This window comes from Hypanus sabinus, chromosome 1, assembly GCF_030144855.1.
Source record: "Hypanus sabinus isolate sHypSab1 chromosome 1, sHypSab1.hap1, whole genome shotgun sequence".
Classification (NCBI taxonomy): domain Eukaryota; kingdom Metazoa; phylum Chordata; class Chondrichthyes; order Myliobatiformes; family Dasyatidae; genus Hypanus; species Hypanus sabinus.
The window spans coordinates 156,095,511-156,113,329 of NC_082706.1; the positions used below are offsets into that span (position 1 = coordinate 156,095,511).

At 43.2% G+C, this 17,819-nt stretch overlaps 1 protein-coding gene and 1 long non-coding RNA gene across 2 annotated transcripts in view; one reads left to right on the forward strand and one right to left on the reverse strand.

Annotated features, from left to right (window-relative positions):
- Nucleotides 1-17,819, forward strand: part of dlgap1a (discs, large (Drosophila) homolog-associated protein 1a) — a 219,402-nt gene that overhangs the window by 187,632 nt on the left and 13,951 nt on the right. The gene's annotated exons all lie outside the window — the stretch shown is intronic.
- Nucleotides 1-17,819, reverse strand: part of LOC132399319 (uncharacterized) — a 49,990-nt gene that overhangs the window by 660 nt on the left and 31,511 nt on the right. The window contains exon 4 of the long non-coding RNA XR_009513960.1: nt 2,034-2,102. This is a non-coding gene — a long non-coding RNA (uncharacterized LOC132399319). The remainder of the gene's footprint in view (nt 1-2,033; nt 2,103-17,819) is intronic.

Here is a 17,819-nt window from a genome sequence, read left to right on the forward strand (position 1 = left end):
AATACTTAAGACTGTGTACAAAGCAATTCATACATACAACTTCAGCCCATCGAGTTGATGCTAACCACCCATTTACACCAATTTAATTTTCCTTCTCCCCACTTTCTCACCAACTCTTCTCATGCCCCGGCCCACCCCAGCCTCAGATTCTACCTCTCACGTACATTCTATGGGCAAATACCAGCGGCTAATTAACCTACCAAGCAGTATATCCTTAGAAAGTGGGAGGAAACCCACCTAGTCACAGAAAAGATACACAGACTCCACAGAAACAACACTTAGGGTTGAACCTTGGTCTCTGGCACTGTACAGCTCAGCTAGCTATGTCAGTGTGCCATACATAAATTATGGAAGCCTTAATGAACACCTAAACAGAAATTTGGTCTACCATTTCAATATAGTTGCTGGATTTACTTGACTATTAATGATGGCTTTCATTGCCTTCATACATATCTCAGAAGATAACGTGCGTTACTTCCCATGTACGCATGGGTTTCCTCAGGTGCTCAGGTTGCTTCCCACAATCCAATGTCTGACCAGTTACTAGATTAATTAGTCATTGTAATTTGTCTGTTGATTAGGCTAGGTTAAATAGGTAGGTTACCAGGCAGTGCAGCTCAGTGAGCTGGAAGATCCTGTTCTGCCCCTATCTCTAAATAAATAAACAGTCTATTATAGAACCACAGCTAGAACATGACAAAAAGGAAACACTAATAAAATAGATTCAAATGACAAATAATTAATTGTGAATTATAAAGATACTTTTCATGAACAATGCATCAATCACCTGCTAAATATAAATCAGTTCTAACAAGGTCACTGACAGTAACTGAACTTGCCAACAACTGAATCAACTTATAACTAGATTAATTATGTTTCTCTGTAAAATATTACATCAGTGGTTAACTAAGCAGAAATATACACATTTTACATTCATATCTTACCTTAGAAAGGATGTGCTGAAACTGGAGAGGGTTCAAAGGAGGTTCGCGAAAGTGATTCCAGGATTGAATGACTTGTCTGATGAAGAGTGTTTGATAGCTCTGGGCTTATATTCACTAGAATTCAGAAGGATGAGGGCTGACCTCATTTAAACCGATTGAATAGTGAAAAGCAATGATAGAGTGAGTGCAGAGTGCAGTTTCCTTTGATGTGAAAGTCATAGGACCATAAGATATAGGAGCAGAATTAGGCCACTTGGCCCATCAAATGTTCTCCACCACTTCTTCATGGCTGATCCAATTTTCCTCATCTATCAATCTCTGCCTTAAATATACATAAAAGACTTGGCTTCCACAACTGCCTGGTGCAAAGAATTCCACAGATTCACCACTCTCTGGCTGAAGAAATTCCTCCTCATTCCCATTCTAAAAGACTCTCCTCTCTAGTCTGAGGTTCAGTCCTCTGGTGTTAGATTTTCACATCACAGGAAACATCCTCTCTGCATTCACTCTATCATTGCTTTTCACTATTTGATTGGTTTAAATGAGGTCAGCCTTCATCCTTCCTAATTCTAGTGAGTACAGGCCCTGAGCCATCCGACACTCTTCATCAGACAAGCCATTCAATCCTAGAATCATTTCTGTGAACCTCCTTCGAATCCTCTCCAGTTTCAGCACATCCTTTCTAAGATGAGGTATAAGGTAAGATATGAATGTAAAATGTATATATTTCTGCTTGGTTAACCCCTGATGTAATATTTTACAGAGAAACACAATAATTAATCTAATAGAGCATAAGAGACCATATCATTCAACAAATAGATTGGATTTTGTTCAGCCTAATCATTATTCTATCTTAATTATTTTACCTTTGCACTGTTTCATCTAACTCATGCAGGATACAATGCTCCCTTTATTTGGTACTATCATACTTTCTATCACAATCAGGTATCTTTAGTAATAGCAAAAAACTGGGAGCCTGTAATAAATTTGTCAGTTCTTGCTGGGTTTTGTTTCTAGGCCTCAGCTATCATTTAAGTGGCCATTCTCAGTGTGCATTGTTCATCAATTTAATTGGAGGTGACGTCATACCTGCAATCAGTGACTATCAGCTATATGGTCTGATGCTGCTCATCAGGTGATTAGATTCAATCCTCAGGCCTATAAAGAGAGGGAAAGCACTTTGAGCCAAATTACAGCACATCCCAATACCTTGCATGCAGTTTGCGAATTTGACACAATACATGACCATATTGCATACTGCATAAAGCTTTCAAAAAACAAATTTTATGTCCTTCCATTCAGTGAGTTCTTTTTCTGAAGATTCAGTTTCATACAGCAAAGTAAGAGGCCTTTCCATCCATCGACTTTACCCTGGTTGGCATCTGTCTGCCTCAAAGGACAATGGGTGATGATGATCATCACAAGCCTGGGCAGAAGATATGAAGATCCTGAGATGCCCAGTTGTCAGGATCCACCTCTTGGCCTCAAAAGGAAATGTTATGAAGCAATATTTTGGCACCAGCTTGGCTGCAGGAGCTGTCAGAAGGACGTTCAATGATGTCCTTAAGGCCTCCGCTCCGGATTTGCTGTCTGGGTTTATTCCTGTAGCCTTCATCTCTCCCGAGGCTGCCTACAAGGCAGTGGGGCAATATATTGACCCATACATGGGGATCTGGTTCACGAGCACCAGGGTGTGTCCACACACACCAGAGAGCCTGCGTGCTATGTTTGCAGGGGCCAGAACTCCTCCCTGTCCTCTGTAGGTCACCCTGAGTCTGACAGGAGTTCAGTTTCTGTGCATCGCCAGTGAGGAGGCACTGCATGAGGCTTGCTGTTGGAAAGGCTATATACTGGCCAGAGGAGAGTTACGCAGTCAGCTCTCCTTTTGAAGACACTGCTAGCCAGCGGTGCATGCTGAAAGTGAGATTGGCAGCCGCTACCCACTGCACTACCACGCTAGACGCATCACAACAAGCACTGACTTCACCCTAACCACCAAGCATTACGTTAGTCCCTGTTTATTCTCACCACATTCCCACCAACTGCCCCAGATTCTACAATATAACTACACTCACCTATACACAAAGGGCAATTGACAGTTGCTGGTGGAAACCGGAACAAGTGGTCACAGGGTTCAGAATAAAACCATCATCACCGGAGCTGTGAGACAACCACTGTAGCAGCTGTGTGGCTGTGCTGTCTTTAGCAGCACAAACATTTCATAATGTGGAATGAAATAAAAACCCTTGACTGGAAACAGCTGCCCAATCAGGAAGTCGGATATTATTTTACCTCTATAGTTTCCTAAAAATATCAGTTGTTTGGAAAGGAGCTTTCACTTTCTTTTGGATTATCTGAATTAATATACTGCAGAATATGTGGAAAAGATTCAGCAATGTAAATACTGGGAAAACATATTTTCTGTTAAGTGATGTTTAAAACCAAAGAAAGTGTAATACTGAAGTTAGAATGGGCCATTTCTGTGTGCAACCAAGAAGCACAGTTTTACAAAAATGTTATTGGAAATCTAGAACTCTCCCCAAAAACTCGTCAATACTGGGTCTATTAAAATTAGAAAAACTAAATTTTAAATTTTTTTTAGATAGGAAGAGTATTTGGAATCTTGGCTACTCTCAGGTTTATTTACATTCTCTCCTGGACTAGGCATGAAATCAGTGAAAGCCTTTCACTAACAACCATGTTATAAAGTTGCTGAAGTTAGAAAATCAAATGCCTAACCCTTTTTTAGCATTATGTAACTGAAAGTTGATCTTTTTCTGAAGTGAAATACAACAGCAACCGTATTCATGCTCTTTACATCCACTCTGGAAATTCAACCAGACATTTCCAGCTGATAGTCATGCTTAAAAGCCTGTTAATGATCTCTGTACAAAGACCAGGAGGGAAAATTTCATTCCTTGTGAGACAGTAAAAGTTCCAGTGCAGACATGCTTCTCTGCTGCGCCCAACTCGAAACCAGGAGTTCTCAACCTTTTTTATGCAATGGACTGATACCATTAAGCCAGATTGGGCTCTTGAATGCATCATCTTTCTCCCTATCCACCACCACCTCACCGAGCAGAGAAAAATATTATTGCCAGAAGGAAATCCACACACTTACATTATGAATAGTGTTGAAGGTAACAGAACAACACACACAAAATGCTGCAGGAACTCAGCAGGCCAGGCAGCATCTACGGAAAAGAGTACGGTCGAAGTTTCGGGCTGAAACACTTCGGCAGAACTGGAGAAAAAAAGCTGAGGAGTAGATTTTAAAGGTGGCAGGAGGGCAGAGAGAAACACCAGGCGACAGGTGAAACCTGGAGGAGGGATGAAGCAAAGAGCTGGGAATTTGATTAGTGAAAGAGACAGAAGGCCTGGAAGAAAGAATAAAGGTGGGAGGAGGAGCGGAGCACCAGTGGGAAGCGATGGGTGGGCAAGGGGTTGACATGAGAGAGGGACAAGGGGATGGGAAATGATGGAGAGGGCAGCATTACTGGAATTTTGAGAAATTAATGTTCATGCCATCAGGTTGGAGGCTACCCAAACAGAATATAAAGTATTGTTCCTTCAACCTAAGTGTGGCCTCATCCCAACAGGGGAGGAGGCCATGGATGGACATATGGAAATGGGAAAGGGAAGTGGAATTAAAATGAGTGGTCACTGGGAGATCCCACTTGGTCTGGCAGACAGAGCGTAGATGCTCAGTGAAGCGATCACCCAATCTACGCCGGGTCTCACCGATATATAACAGGCCACACTGGGAGCACCTAACACAGTATATAACCCCAACAGACTCACAGAAGTGTCGCCTCATCTGGAAGGACTGTTTGGGGCCCTGAATGGTAGTGAGGGAGGAGGTGTAGGGGCAAGTGTACAAGGATAAGTGCCAGGAGGGAGATCAGTGGGGAGGGATGGACAAGGGAGTCGCTTTGGGAGCGATCCCCGCAGAAATTTGGGGGGGGGGGGGGAAGGGAAAGATGTGTTTGGAGGTTGGATGCAGTTGGAGGTGGCAGAAGTTTCAGAGAATTATCTGCTGGACTCGGAGGCTGTTGGAGTGGTAGGTGAGGGCAAGCTGAACACTAACCCTGTTAGTGTGGCGGGAGGATGGGGTAAGAGCAGACATGCATGAAATGGAAAAGATGTGGTTGAGGGCAGTGTTGATGATGGAGGAAGGGAGGCCCCTTTCTTTGAAAAAGGAGGACATTTCCTTCATCCTAGAATGAAAAGCCTCATCCCGAGAGTAGATGCGGTGGAAACAGAGGAATTGAGAGAAGGGGATGGTGTTTTTACAAGTAGCAGGGTAGGACGAGGTATAGTCCAGATAGCTGTGAGAGCTGGGCATTTATCCTGCTCTCATGTTACAATTTCCCATCCCCTTGTCCCTCTCTCATGTTATCTCCTTGCCCACCCATCGCCTCCCTCTGGCGCTCCTCCCTTCCTTTCTAACAGGCCTTCTCTCTTTCACTGATCAACTTCCTAACTCTTTGCTTCATTCCTCCCCCTCCAAGTTTCACCTATCGCCTGGTGTTTCTCTCTCCCCTCCCTCCACCTTTCAAATCTACTCCTCGTATTTTTTCCTCCATTTCTGCCAAAGGTTTTCAGACCAAAACGTCAACTGTACTTTTTTCCATAGATGCTGCCTGGCCTGCTGAGTTCCTCCAGCATTTTGTGTGTGTTGCTCAGATTTCCTGCATCTGCAGATTTTCTCTTTTTTGTCATTTGAGATAACAACTGTTTTTGATCAATACCGAAAGAATCTCATGAAAACTAGACAAACAAATTTTTCATCTTAGCACTTAACAATCTCATGTATTTCTTCTGAATATACCAGATTTATGAAGGTGTCAATTATTTAGGATATCAGAAGGAAACAGGTCAGTCAAAAGGATTAGTTAGAATCCTTTTAACCATATTTATTTGTAGCACCAGATAATTCTTAATGCATCTTAAGATAAATGAGAGTTTATAAGGTGGATTTCAGTCACCAGACTGAAATAATTCATTCATTTCTCATAGCCACACCAAAATGATTAGCAATTCAAAAGAAAATACATTTCCATTCTCCCTCTAGTAGCATTTTAGCTTATTTTCCATGTCTGTGCATATTTGCTAAAAATCAAAGGAACTAAATTAGTTCAAAAATTATTCAATGGCCCTTGGTACTCTGTTTCAATATTTTGTACCAGTGGTCATTTTTGTCTATCTTCCTTAACAGTTGGAAGCATAATGTATCTAGAAGCAAAGGAATAGAGTCCCAGTGCTGATATATTTTCACAACCTCAACTTGTTTCAGGGAACTTTACACTCTGCATCATAACCACAAGAGATTCTGCAGATGCTGGAAATCCAAGCAAGAAACACACAATGCTGGAGGAGCTCAGCAGGTCAGAACTCAGCATCTTTAGAAAGGAATAACAAGTCAATATTTTGGGCTGAGACCATCAGGGGCTGATGAAGTCCTTCTTGTCAATCACACCAGTAGCTGGTGCTGGGGGGTGGTCCTTTATAATGGCTCCTGCTTTCCTGCAACAACATTTCATGTAGATGCGCACAACGGTGGGGACCGTATCCACTTCTCTTTGTAGGATTTTCCATTCAAGGGCAATGGCACCTACATGTACATCAAAACATGCAGTAAAGTACAATGTTTGTGTCAAATCAAATGAGCAAGGATGGGATTGGGCAGCCTGCAAGTGTCACCATGCTTCCATTGCCAATGTAGCATTTGTAGTACTTACAATCTCTAACCATACATCTTTGGAATGTGGGAGCAAACTGGAGCACACAGAGGAAATCTGTATGGTCATGCGAAGAATGTACATACTCTATACAGACTGCAGTGGGGTATGAACCCAGATGTGTGATCACTGGCACTGTAGTAGTGTTAAGCTAGCCTCTCCACTACCACACTGCCCTTCTTAACGCCTGCTGTGGCTGTCAGCTGTTTTTCAATCCTCAGGTAGTTTGGTGATGCTACTAAGTTGCTCTTGGTTGCCTTGATATTTCTTACCAAAGTACATTTAGTCCTTAATATTCTCACTTCTTTGTCCAAGCATTTTTTTTTTCCAAACTGGAGAAGCATTAATTTATCATTTGATGGAGGATACTAGGTGTCATGAAGGTTTACTAGCCCTTATATAACCAACCTGAGTCAATGTTGAGAACTCTCAGAGGAGCTCACTCTCCCCTTGTGTCAGCACTTCCTGCTAATAGTGTACTTTTACTGAGTAATAAAGATAGAGGGGTTTATAACTTTTGGATGCTTGGTATGATGGCTTCTGGAACAACAGACCCAAATCAGTAAGGTTAGGCAGCAACATAGTCATCCCCAAAACAGGTATCCCACAATGCTGCATTCTGAGCCTTACACTATACTCCCTGAACACAGATGACTGCATGGCCAGATTCTGCCGTAACTCCATCTAAAAGTTTGCAGATGATGCCACCATACATAGTGGACCCACTCTCAAATAATGATGATCGGAACCGAGGAAGGAGAGAGTGAAAGAAAGTGGCTGGTGAAAGTGGCTAGTGTATAGACAACAACCTTTCCTTCTGTGTCAGCAAAACAAAAGACCTGGTCACTAACTGCAGGAAGGGTGGTGGTGCATGTGCTCTAATGGTGCTGAGGTCAAGAGGGTTGAGAGCTTCATGTTCCTTGGCTTGAACATCACCAGCAGCTTGTCGTAGTCCAACCGCACAGAAACCGTCTGCGCCTCTACTTCCTCAGCAGGTTAGATAAGTTTGACACCTCCCTTTAACCACCATTTCTAAAAGCATCCTATGTGGGTACATCACAGCTCGATATGGCAATTGCTTTGCCCAAAACTGCAGAGAATTGTGGATGTGCTAGCTCAACATGTCACAGAAATCAGTCGCCCCTCCAAAGAATCCATGACTGCACTTGTTGCTGCCTTGGTAAGGCAGCAAACATAATCAAAAGCCTCACCCATCCTGGATATACCCTCTTCTCCCCACTCCCATTGGGCAGAAGGTGCAAAAACCTATAAGCATGTACATCATCAGTCTTGAAGACTGCTCCTATCCTGCTGGTATATGACTAGAATGATAGATAGACGCGACCTCTTTATGGCCTTGCACATTATTGTCTGCCTGCACAGCACTTTCTCTGTACCTGTCTGTCAGCTTCTAACACAGGCAGCAATCACCAGATGTTTGTAAGGAAATTGCAGCATCCACAGGACCGGAAGTGACTATGAATCTTGTGTTTGAGCCCATGTTAGGTGGTAGAATTTTGTTCATATTCCATTTTAAAGTATTGATCTTGATACAGTTGAATAGCCTGCTTCACCATTTCAGAAAGTAGTTAAGTATTGAAGAGATTGTTGTGTATTGAAGTCACGTTATAGACCTTACTGGGTAAAGGTGTCAGATTTCTGTGTCACAAATCCTGATTGTTAACCTAGTCCTCACCAGTGTACACGCCCACCTACTGTGCTTCCACTCAGTTCCGAGTCTAAGCCTCTCTAACCGCACCTCATGATTACTAGGTCACTTCTCTAAACCACACCATCTAATTGGCAATCTAACCCTCTCCACCCTTCTGTGAGAAGACTGACCTTCTCTAGTAACTGACTGAAAGCCAGCACTTAGAGATTTCACATTTTAATGCTGATTCAGGACTAATCTCCTCTGCAATTACTAGCTGACCTTTGAATAAACCACCCAGTATGAAATTAATGTGTCTTTACAGACATCACACAGTTTTTCACCACTTATCTCTGATCAACATAGGATAGGTCCTAGGAGAAGTTGTACTAGTGTTGTATTTCCTGTATATTCAATGGCAGTTTTATGTTGTTTGAGGATTTTGGTGGTAGTGCTCAGTGCCTTTTCCCAATCATATCGCAGTAAAGGTAACGAGTCTCAATGAAGAGTTGGTTTAACCACAAGGGTTTCTGTTGCCTGAATATACAGCAAATATGTAACCATGCCTTGTGCATTGTGATTGCCACTGTGCAGGATTCAGAATATTTCTGCCTTTGTGACATGCAGACTCACTCCTGGTCAACCTCTCTCTTTTACACTTCATAAAAATGCCCTTCAAACTCATGTTTCCATGTTGTGATTCTCACAACGTACTGGCCGCAGCTCTGCTTCTGCAGTTGTTTAATCAACTGCTCATCCCTGTTCTCACATCCCTTGCTGTACAACAGCTCCCCATTTCCATCCATTTACCACTAATATATCTGTACTTTCAAATTCTAGCCTCCTGAGCATCCCTCAATGCAATTGTGCCACAATGACAGCCATGCTTTCAGCTACAATTACCCGAAGCCATAGAATTCAGTCCCTATATCCCAAAGTCCCTCTCTAATTCTGCAATCTATTTGAGATATTCTGTAAAATCTTAGAACAAGCTTTTGGTCCTCTCTCCTACACTATGAATTAAGCATCCAGTTTTATTTGGCATCTCCAAAGAAGCACATTGAGAAGCTTTCACATGTTAAAGCTAGTACATAAATAGGAGATTTTAAACTTAGAGGAAGAAAATAGTACTGATGGGACCTAGAAACATAGAAAACCTACAGCACAATGTGGCCTCCGTTAGGCCTCGATAGACCATGGATTTGCACCTTGGAAAGTTTCCAGGGCACAATCCTGGGCAAGGTTTTTTTTTATGGAAGACCAGCAGTTGCCCAAGCTGCAAGTCTCCCCTCTCCACGCCACCAATGTTGTCCAAGGGAAGGGCATTAGGACCCATACAGCTTGGCACTGGTGTCGTCGCAGAGCAATGAGTGGTTAAGTGCTCAAGGACACACACACAGCCTCAGCCAAGGCTGGAACTAGCAACCTTCAGATAACTAGACGAAAGCTTTAACCTCTTGGTCACGCGCCAACACACAGCGCCATACAGGCCCTTCGGCCCACAAAGTTGTGCCGAACATGTCCCTACCTTAGAAATTACTAGGCTTACCTTTAGCCCTCTATTTTTCTAAGCTCTGCGTACCTATCCAAAAGTCCCTTAAAAGACCCTATCATATCCGCCTCCACCACCGTTGCCGGCAGCCCATTCCACGCACTCACCACTCTCTGAGTAAAAAACTTACCCCTGACATTTCCTCTGTACCTACTCCCCAGCACCTTAAACCTGTGTCCTTTTGTGGCAACCATTTCAGCCCTGGGAAAAAGCCTCTGACTATCCACACGATCAACACCTCTTATCATCTTGTACAACTCTATCAGTACTCCAAGTGGGGTATGACCAGGGTCCTATATAGCTGCAACATTACCTCTCAGCTCCTAAATTCAATTCCACAATTGATGAAGGCCAAAACACCATATGCCTTTTTAACCACAGAGTCAATCTGTGCAGCTGCTTTGAGCATCCTAAGAACTCGGACCCCAAGATCCCTCTGATCCTCCACACTGCCAGGAGTCTTACCATTAACACTATATTCTGCCATCATTTTTGACCTACCAAAATGAACCACTTCACACTTAGGCAATAGACAATAGGTGCAGAAATAGACCATTCGGCCCTTCGAGCCTGCACTGCCATTTTGAGATCATGGCTGATCATCTACTATCAATACCCGGTTCCTGCCTTGTCCCCATATCCCTTGATTCCCTTATCCATAAGATACCTATCTAGCTCCTTCTTGAAAGCATCCAGAGAATTGGCCTCCACTGCCTTCCGAGGCAGTGCATTCCAGACCCCCACAACTCTCTGGGAGAAGAAGTTTTTCCTTAACTCTGTCCTAAATGACCTACCCCTTATTCTCAAACCATGCCCTCTGGTACTGGACTCTCCCAGCATCTGGAATATATTTCCTGCCTCTATCTTGTCCAATCCTTTAATAATCTTATATGTTTCAATCAGATCCCCTCTCAATCTCCTTAATTCCAGCGTGTACAAGCCCAGTCTCTCTAACCTCTCTGCATAAGACAGTCCAGACATCCCAGGAATTAACCTCATGAATCTACACTGCACTTCCTCTACAGCCAGGATGTCCTTCCTTAACCCTGGAGACCAAAACTGTACACAATACTCCAGGTGTGGTCTCACCAGGGCACTGTACAAATGCAAGAGGATTTCCTTGCTCTTGTACTCAATTCCCTTTGTAATAAGGGCCAACATTCCATTAGCCTTCTTCACTGCCTGCTGCACTTGCTCATTCACCTTCAGTGACTGATGAACAAGGACTCCGAGATTTCTTTGTATTTCTCCCTTACCCAACTCCACACCGTTCAGGTAATAATCTGTCTTCCTGTTCTCACTCCCAAAGTGGATAACCTCACACTTATTCACATTAAACGTCATCTGCCAAGTATCTGCCCAGTCACCCAGCCTATCCAAGTCACCCTGAATTCTCCTAACATCCTCATCACATGTCACACTGCCACCCAGCTTAGTATCATCAGCAAATTTGCTGTTGTTATTCTCAATGCCTTCATCCAAATCGTAAATTAATGTAAATGGTAAACAGCTGTGGTCCCAATACCGAGCCCTGTGGCACCCCCATTCCGAGAAACACCCATTCACCGCTACCCTTTGCTTTCTCTCTGCCAACCAGTTTTCTGTCCATGTCAATGTCTTCCCCCCAATGCCCTGAGCTTTGATTTTACCCACCAATCTTCTATGTGGGACCTTATCAAATGCTGGGACAGTAGCTTGCAAGGAATAATCTGGTAAGTTTTTGAAGAAGAAAATGGTAAACCATAAAATTTAAAGGTAAATGAATAGGAAGCTTAGTGTAAAGGTACGCTTAGGAGCCAGTGAACATAATTTGATAAAATTCACCCTAGTGTTTGAGAGGGAGAAGCTAAAGTTGAACTCATTAGTGGAGTACATAGAACCATAAAGCAATGAGAGAGGAGGAGCCAAAGTTGATCAGAAAGGGGCACTAGCAATAAAGACTGTATTGCAGCTATGGCTGAAGCGTCTGGGAGTAATTTGGAAGACAGGGTTGGTTTAGCATGGTTTTCTTAAGGAGAAATCTTGACTGACAAAGGTTTTGGAATTCTTTGAGTAAATAACAGGCAGGATAGACAAAGGAGAGTCGGTGGATATTGTTTACTTGGATTTTCAGAAGGCCTTCGACAAGGTGCCGCACATGAAGCTGCTTAACAAGGTAACAGCCCATTCTATTACAGGAAAGATAATTGCATTGATAGAAGATTGGCTGTCTGGCAGAAGGCAAAGAGTGGAAATAAAGGGGGCTTTTTCTGGTTGGCTACCAGTAACTAGTGGTGTTCCGCAGGGATCGATGTTCTTTTCATGTTATATGTCAATGACTGGGATGACAGAATCGATGGCTTTGTGGCCAGGTTTGTGGACAACATGCAGAGAGGTGGAGGGGCAGGTAGTAGTGAGCAAGCAAAGAGTCTGCAGAAAGACTGGAACAGATTGGGAGAATGGGCAAGGAAGTGGCAGATGGAATATAGCGTAGGGAAGATTATGGTTACAGTATGCACATTGGTAGAAGGAATAAAGGCATAGACTATTTTTAAAATGGGGAGAAAACTTAAAAATCAAAGGAAATTGGGAGTCCTTGTGCAGGGTTCCCTAAAGGTTAATTTGCAGTTTGAATCAGTGGTAAGGAAGGCAAATGCAATAATTGTTAATTTTGAGAGGACTAGAATATAAAAGCAAGGATGTAATGGTGAGGCTCTAAAAGGCATTGGTCAGACCACACTTTAAAGTATTGTGAGCAGTTTTTGACCCCTTATCTAAGAAAAGATGTGCTGGCATTGCAGCGGATCTAGTGGAGATTCACAGCAATAATCCCAGGAATGAAGGGGTTAACATATGAGAAGTGTTTGATGGTTCAGGGTCTGTACTCACTAGAGTTTAAAAGAATGAAGGGGGATCTCATTGAAACTTATCAAATATTGAAAGGCCTATATCAAATGGATTGGAAAGGATGTTTCCTACAGTGGGGTACAAAATCTTAGCTTTCATTCCTGAGTTGTCCCACATCTACTCTAGATTTGCCTAGGTCAACCAGTTGTATCAATTTGTAAGGTAATAGTTCCATTGAAGGCCACAGCAGAACAATATCCTATCTAAATTCAATAATATATGTAATGTTTTTATCAGTATTCCTTCAATACCAGCCAGAAATGAAGACATTAATTTGTGCTCTCACTACAAATAAATAGCAGCTGCAACTATTTAACCATTGATTCAGTCACTCTTTCAAGGACTCTTCATCTCATCTTCTCAATATTTATTGCATATTTATTTATTATTTTTAACTCTTGTTTTTTTTTAAATTTCCACAGCTTGTTGTCTTTTGCACACTGGTTGAATGCAGTCTTCCATTGATTCTGTTATGGTTATTATTCTATAATAGATTTATTCAATAAGGCCCACAGGAAATTGAATCTCAGTGTTGTGTGTGGTGACACATATGTATTTTGATAGTAAGTTTACTGTGAACTTTGAAACTTATGGTTTTTCTCAACCTCATAACAGCTTCATCCATCTTAAAACATTTGAAGATGGTGATAAAATTGGCCATTTGGTCCAGCAAGGACTAGAAAGCTTTAGACTACAGGAATATATAGATTATCTTGTCAAATTGGTCAATAAATGGTAAGAGAAGTGTAAAGTCATACATTTCAAGAGTTGGAACAATCAAGGGAAATAGTAATAAACTAGATGATATTGCGTGGTGTGCAGGAACAAAAAACCTTGGAATGTTTGCATGCAAAAAGCAGATAGCAGGTCAAGCAAGAGAGTTATAAACAACACAGACTGTTGTCCTATTTTAGCCTGAGGCATTGAATATGACAAGGAAGTAATGATAGGACTGTATAAAATGCTACTTGGAACACAGCTTGAGCTCTGCATAAATGAAAGGTATGACTGAACCGAAGGTGATGCAGAGACTTATTGTTGGAAGTAGTAGTATAACCCCCAGGTTCGATGGACTGCATTAGTCTAGGGGAAAACAGTCGCCGCCCCTACCACTGATGAAATCTCATTTGTGTGGATGCTGCGTGATGTGTTCCTCGTTACAACTGAATACCATGAAAGATCAGATGGCACGCCATATGCAATTAAACGATTGAGCTTTATAATTCTTAATTCGACTACAGGGTTAATACAGAAAACAAAAAGAAAAAGGGCCCATTTTAATGAAACAGCCTATTGCACATGTTGGAGCTGATGGTTTTCCGTCCTTGAATTTCCCATCGATTTCCTCCGAATATCATCGACTCCCAGCTCTTCAGTCCAAGTCCACTCTGTCCTGCAGTCTACCAGCTTGCCCTTCTCACATCTTCTCTCATCATCTCTTGCCAACAAAAGACTGCAAATACCTCCCCTCAGACACACAAGAAACACACCTCTCATTGAATGGTGCAAATTCCAAAGTCCCCACTAACTGTAGTCATTACCCAAACACTGCTGCTACAAAGAAACCATTACATTAGCAGGGACACATTACAGAGCGTTACACTCTCTCCCTACCAAATTTAGTCATGTCCTCATGACTTCGAGATAATTCGCCAACACTTCCTGCAAAGCACAAAGTCCAACCCAGGTGTAAAAGGCCGTGACATAGCTCCCCACGATGGTAGGGGCCACACTCTGTTTCCCCCTCATCTACATGTTCTGACACTATTGGGGATGCTTCTGGTCTACCTGGCAAGGCCTCCCCCAATCTACCACTCATGCCCACCTGCAGCTTGGAGCCCTCTGTCCCTTGGCTAAGCCCTAATCCATCCCTTGCAGGGTTCTGCTGCAACCCAGGCTGTCCACTGATAGCCCACTCGATTTCACCTGACTCAGCGTGAGAAGGGTTGGGAGAACTTCTTCAATCAGTGGGGAGTTAGCAATGGGCAGCATATACCACCCTTCCATGTCCTCATCCTCTGAATCAGTATTCCTCTCAGGGTTGGGGGCTGGTCTAATCTTCCCTGCTGTTGTTCCTTTAGTCACCCTGTGTTGCCGTAGAGTCCTTTCACTAGGTGTACGCTCCAGGTCGGGCTCTGGGTCAACCTGCACCTCTTGACCCAGGGTCAACAGGTGGTTCCGATGGAGAATCTTGACAGGCCCATTCCCATCCTCTGGTTTCACCCGGGAAGCTGGTATGTTTAGCATCTGACTTTCCACCACATAGGGCGTAGCCACCCAGCAGTCAGCCAACTAATGCTTCCCAGGTAGCCCCAAATTTCTTATGAGCACTCAGTCTCCTGGCATGAGTAGGGAGAACTTCACCTTTTGATCATATCTCCCCTTATTTCCCTGATTCTGCTTAGCAGCCGCAACCTCAACTAATTCATAAGCTTTTTTCAGCTCTCTTCTCATGTCAGACACATACTTTAGATGAGACTTCAGTGGGGGGTCATTCCCAAAAATAAAGGTCAATGGGCAACTTTGCCTCGCGCCCAAACATCAGATAATATGGCAAGTACCCAGTAGCTTCATTTTGGATACAGTTGTAACAGTGGACCAGATGTCCAGTATGTTGACTCCACCTGCTGCTCTTGCTGATCTCTAAGGTTCCGAGCATGTCTAGCAAGGCATGATTAAACTTCTTGGGCTAAGAGTGATAAGGAGTAGTCCTCGACTTCTCAACTCCAAGCATGCTCAGTAACTCATGGATGAGCCTGCTCTCAAAATCCCATCCTTGATCATTACGTATCCACCTGGGGACACCATAATAAATGAAATACTTCTCCCATAACACTTTGGCCACCGTGGATGCCCCCGATCCTTGGTAGGGAAAGCCTGGGCATATCTGGTGTGGTGATCTGTAATGACTAAGACATTCACCATGCTGCTGGCATCTGGCTCTATTGACAGGAAATCCATACACACCAAGTCCAGGGGCCCCGCACTCTGCAAGTGGGACAAGGGAGCTGCCCTCATAGGCAACGTCTTCCTCCGTATGCATGGAATGCACGACTTGTAGTACTCTTCGACCTCCAGCTACATTTGAGGCCAGTGAAACCCACCTCTGAGAAATCCATTGGTCTTTCCAAACCCCAAATGTCCAGAATCATCATGAAGTGACGTCAACACAATCCTCCAATACTTTTCAGGCAGAACCAGTTGGGAATGCCGAGGTCAGTCCGGAGGTGACATGACCTGGTAGAGGATCTGGTTCCTCAACTCCAACCTGGGCCACTCCCTCAGTAATGGAAGCAACCCAGCATGTTTCGTCTTCTCTGCCTGAACCATGTCTCCCTTTTCAACAACTGACCGAACAGTGCTGATGCTGAGTTCATCTTGCTGAGCAGCTACTACTCCCCCAGAACTCAATCCTGGTAATTGGTTCGTCTTCAGAGCAGTCAGGTTACAGTAAACTGGTGGAATAGCGTCATCAGAAGCTCCCAATTGATCCACCGCTCGATCCTGCCCTTGCTTTCCGTCCACCTCCACCATGATGGCAAACTGGCACATGGCCTTCACCCTCGGGGCAGGAACACTCTCCCACTCTTCGTCCCTGTCCAGCCCTCTATGCACACATAGGGACAAAGCATCAGCATCAATGTTCCTGCTTCCCGACCAGTACTTCAGGCTGAAGTCATAAGCAGACAATGCCACCAACCACTGATGGCCTGTGGGATCCAATTCCTTTTCCTCATGAAACATCATTTCCTCATACTTTATCTTTCCCCCTCCCTCCCACACAAGCCACAACAATTGGGTACTGGGTTGAGCCAACCAGAGCTGGAAGCACTGTGCAGTCACTCATTGAGTCAGTGAGGCTGGCTGGCAGCTCCCTTTCCCTTGCCTGCTCACTCTCCCATCACAGCTGTTTCCATGATCCTCTCTCACACAATGATTTTGTTCATTTCTGAACAATTTGGATTGTGAAAATTCTCAGGAAAGGAACATGTCGTAACCTGCAGGCTTTCTTAAACGTGTACTTGAAAAGACTTGTAGATCAGTGGACCATGTGCTGAAAGTGCAGTTGGCAGGATAGAACTCTTTCAAATAGCACTAAATCAGTGAACCTAATGGCCTCCTACATCATCCATCTGCTATGCTACTGCCTCCCATTGATAAGAAGGGTATGATTTTCCAAACCTTAATGGTACCCAGCAATAATCCAAGGAAGACTCATTGAATTCAGGTGCAGGTCTTGCTGAAGGGGTTCTCCACATTCTATTTTTGAAGTGGCTTCTTAAATAAGGCACGTTAACCACTATATCATGTGCTTGTGCCTAGTGTGCTACACCACCTGGAAAAATGAAACATACCAGGAAATAGGGCATCATTCAATCAAGATGAATTTGGAGAGAGTCCAACTCACTGCTTCTTCCAGTTTTCCATCCTGATGGAGAGCTCTCACCAGATGTCATGAAGTTGCCTCTTGTATCATGTGAATTTCAAATGTGTGAATTCCTTGCACATTTCTGTTCTGATATGCAAGATGTAATGGAATATAGAGAGATCAGCTCTTCATCTTAGTCTTGCTGTTATCCTTCTTTCTGGAATCACAAGCCTTTGGGGTGAATCAAGCCAAATTCTTTTACCAATTATAGATATTTTTTAAAAAACTGTATTTGTAAATAATGAGTAAAAATATGTATAGTTAAGCAGAGTTATGTGCTGTCCTTCTATGTACAAACAATTTCAAATTATTTACATTACTTTATCATGACATCAGTTTCCTTTACTCATTCCTTGAATTGTCTGAAAGTTTTTAGATTTGAATGGTAGGAAGGCCTTAAACCAGCCTTACTTTGTATGGAGTTCACAGCACTGCACTGAAGTTCAGTGCATCCTCAACCTAGGATTGTGTTAGTCCAAAGTATTCATCATTGCCAGTGCTTCGCACTGGAATACTGGCAAATTTCAGAGGGTATCTTTGACTATCGTGGTAATCTTCCAGCAGGAATTGATATGTGTGACCGGGATCTATGTAGCCCAACGATTTAACCAACCAA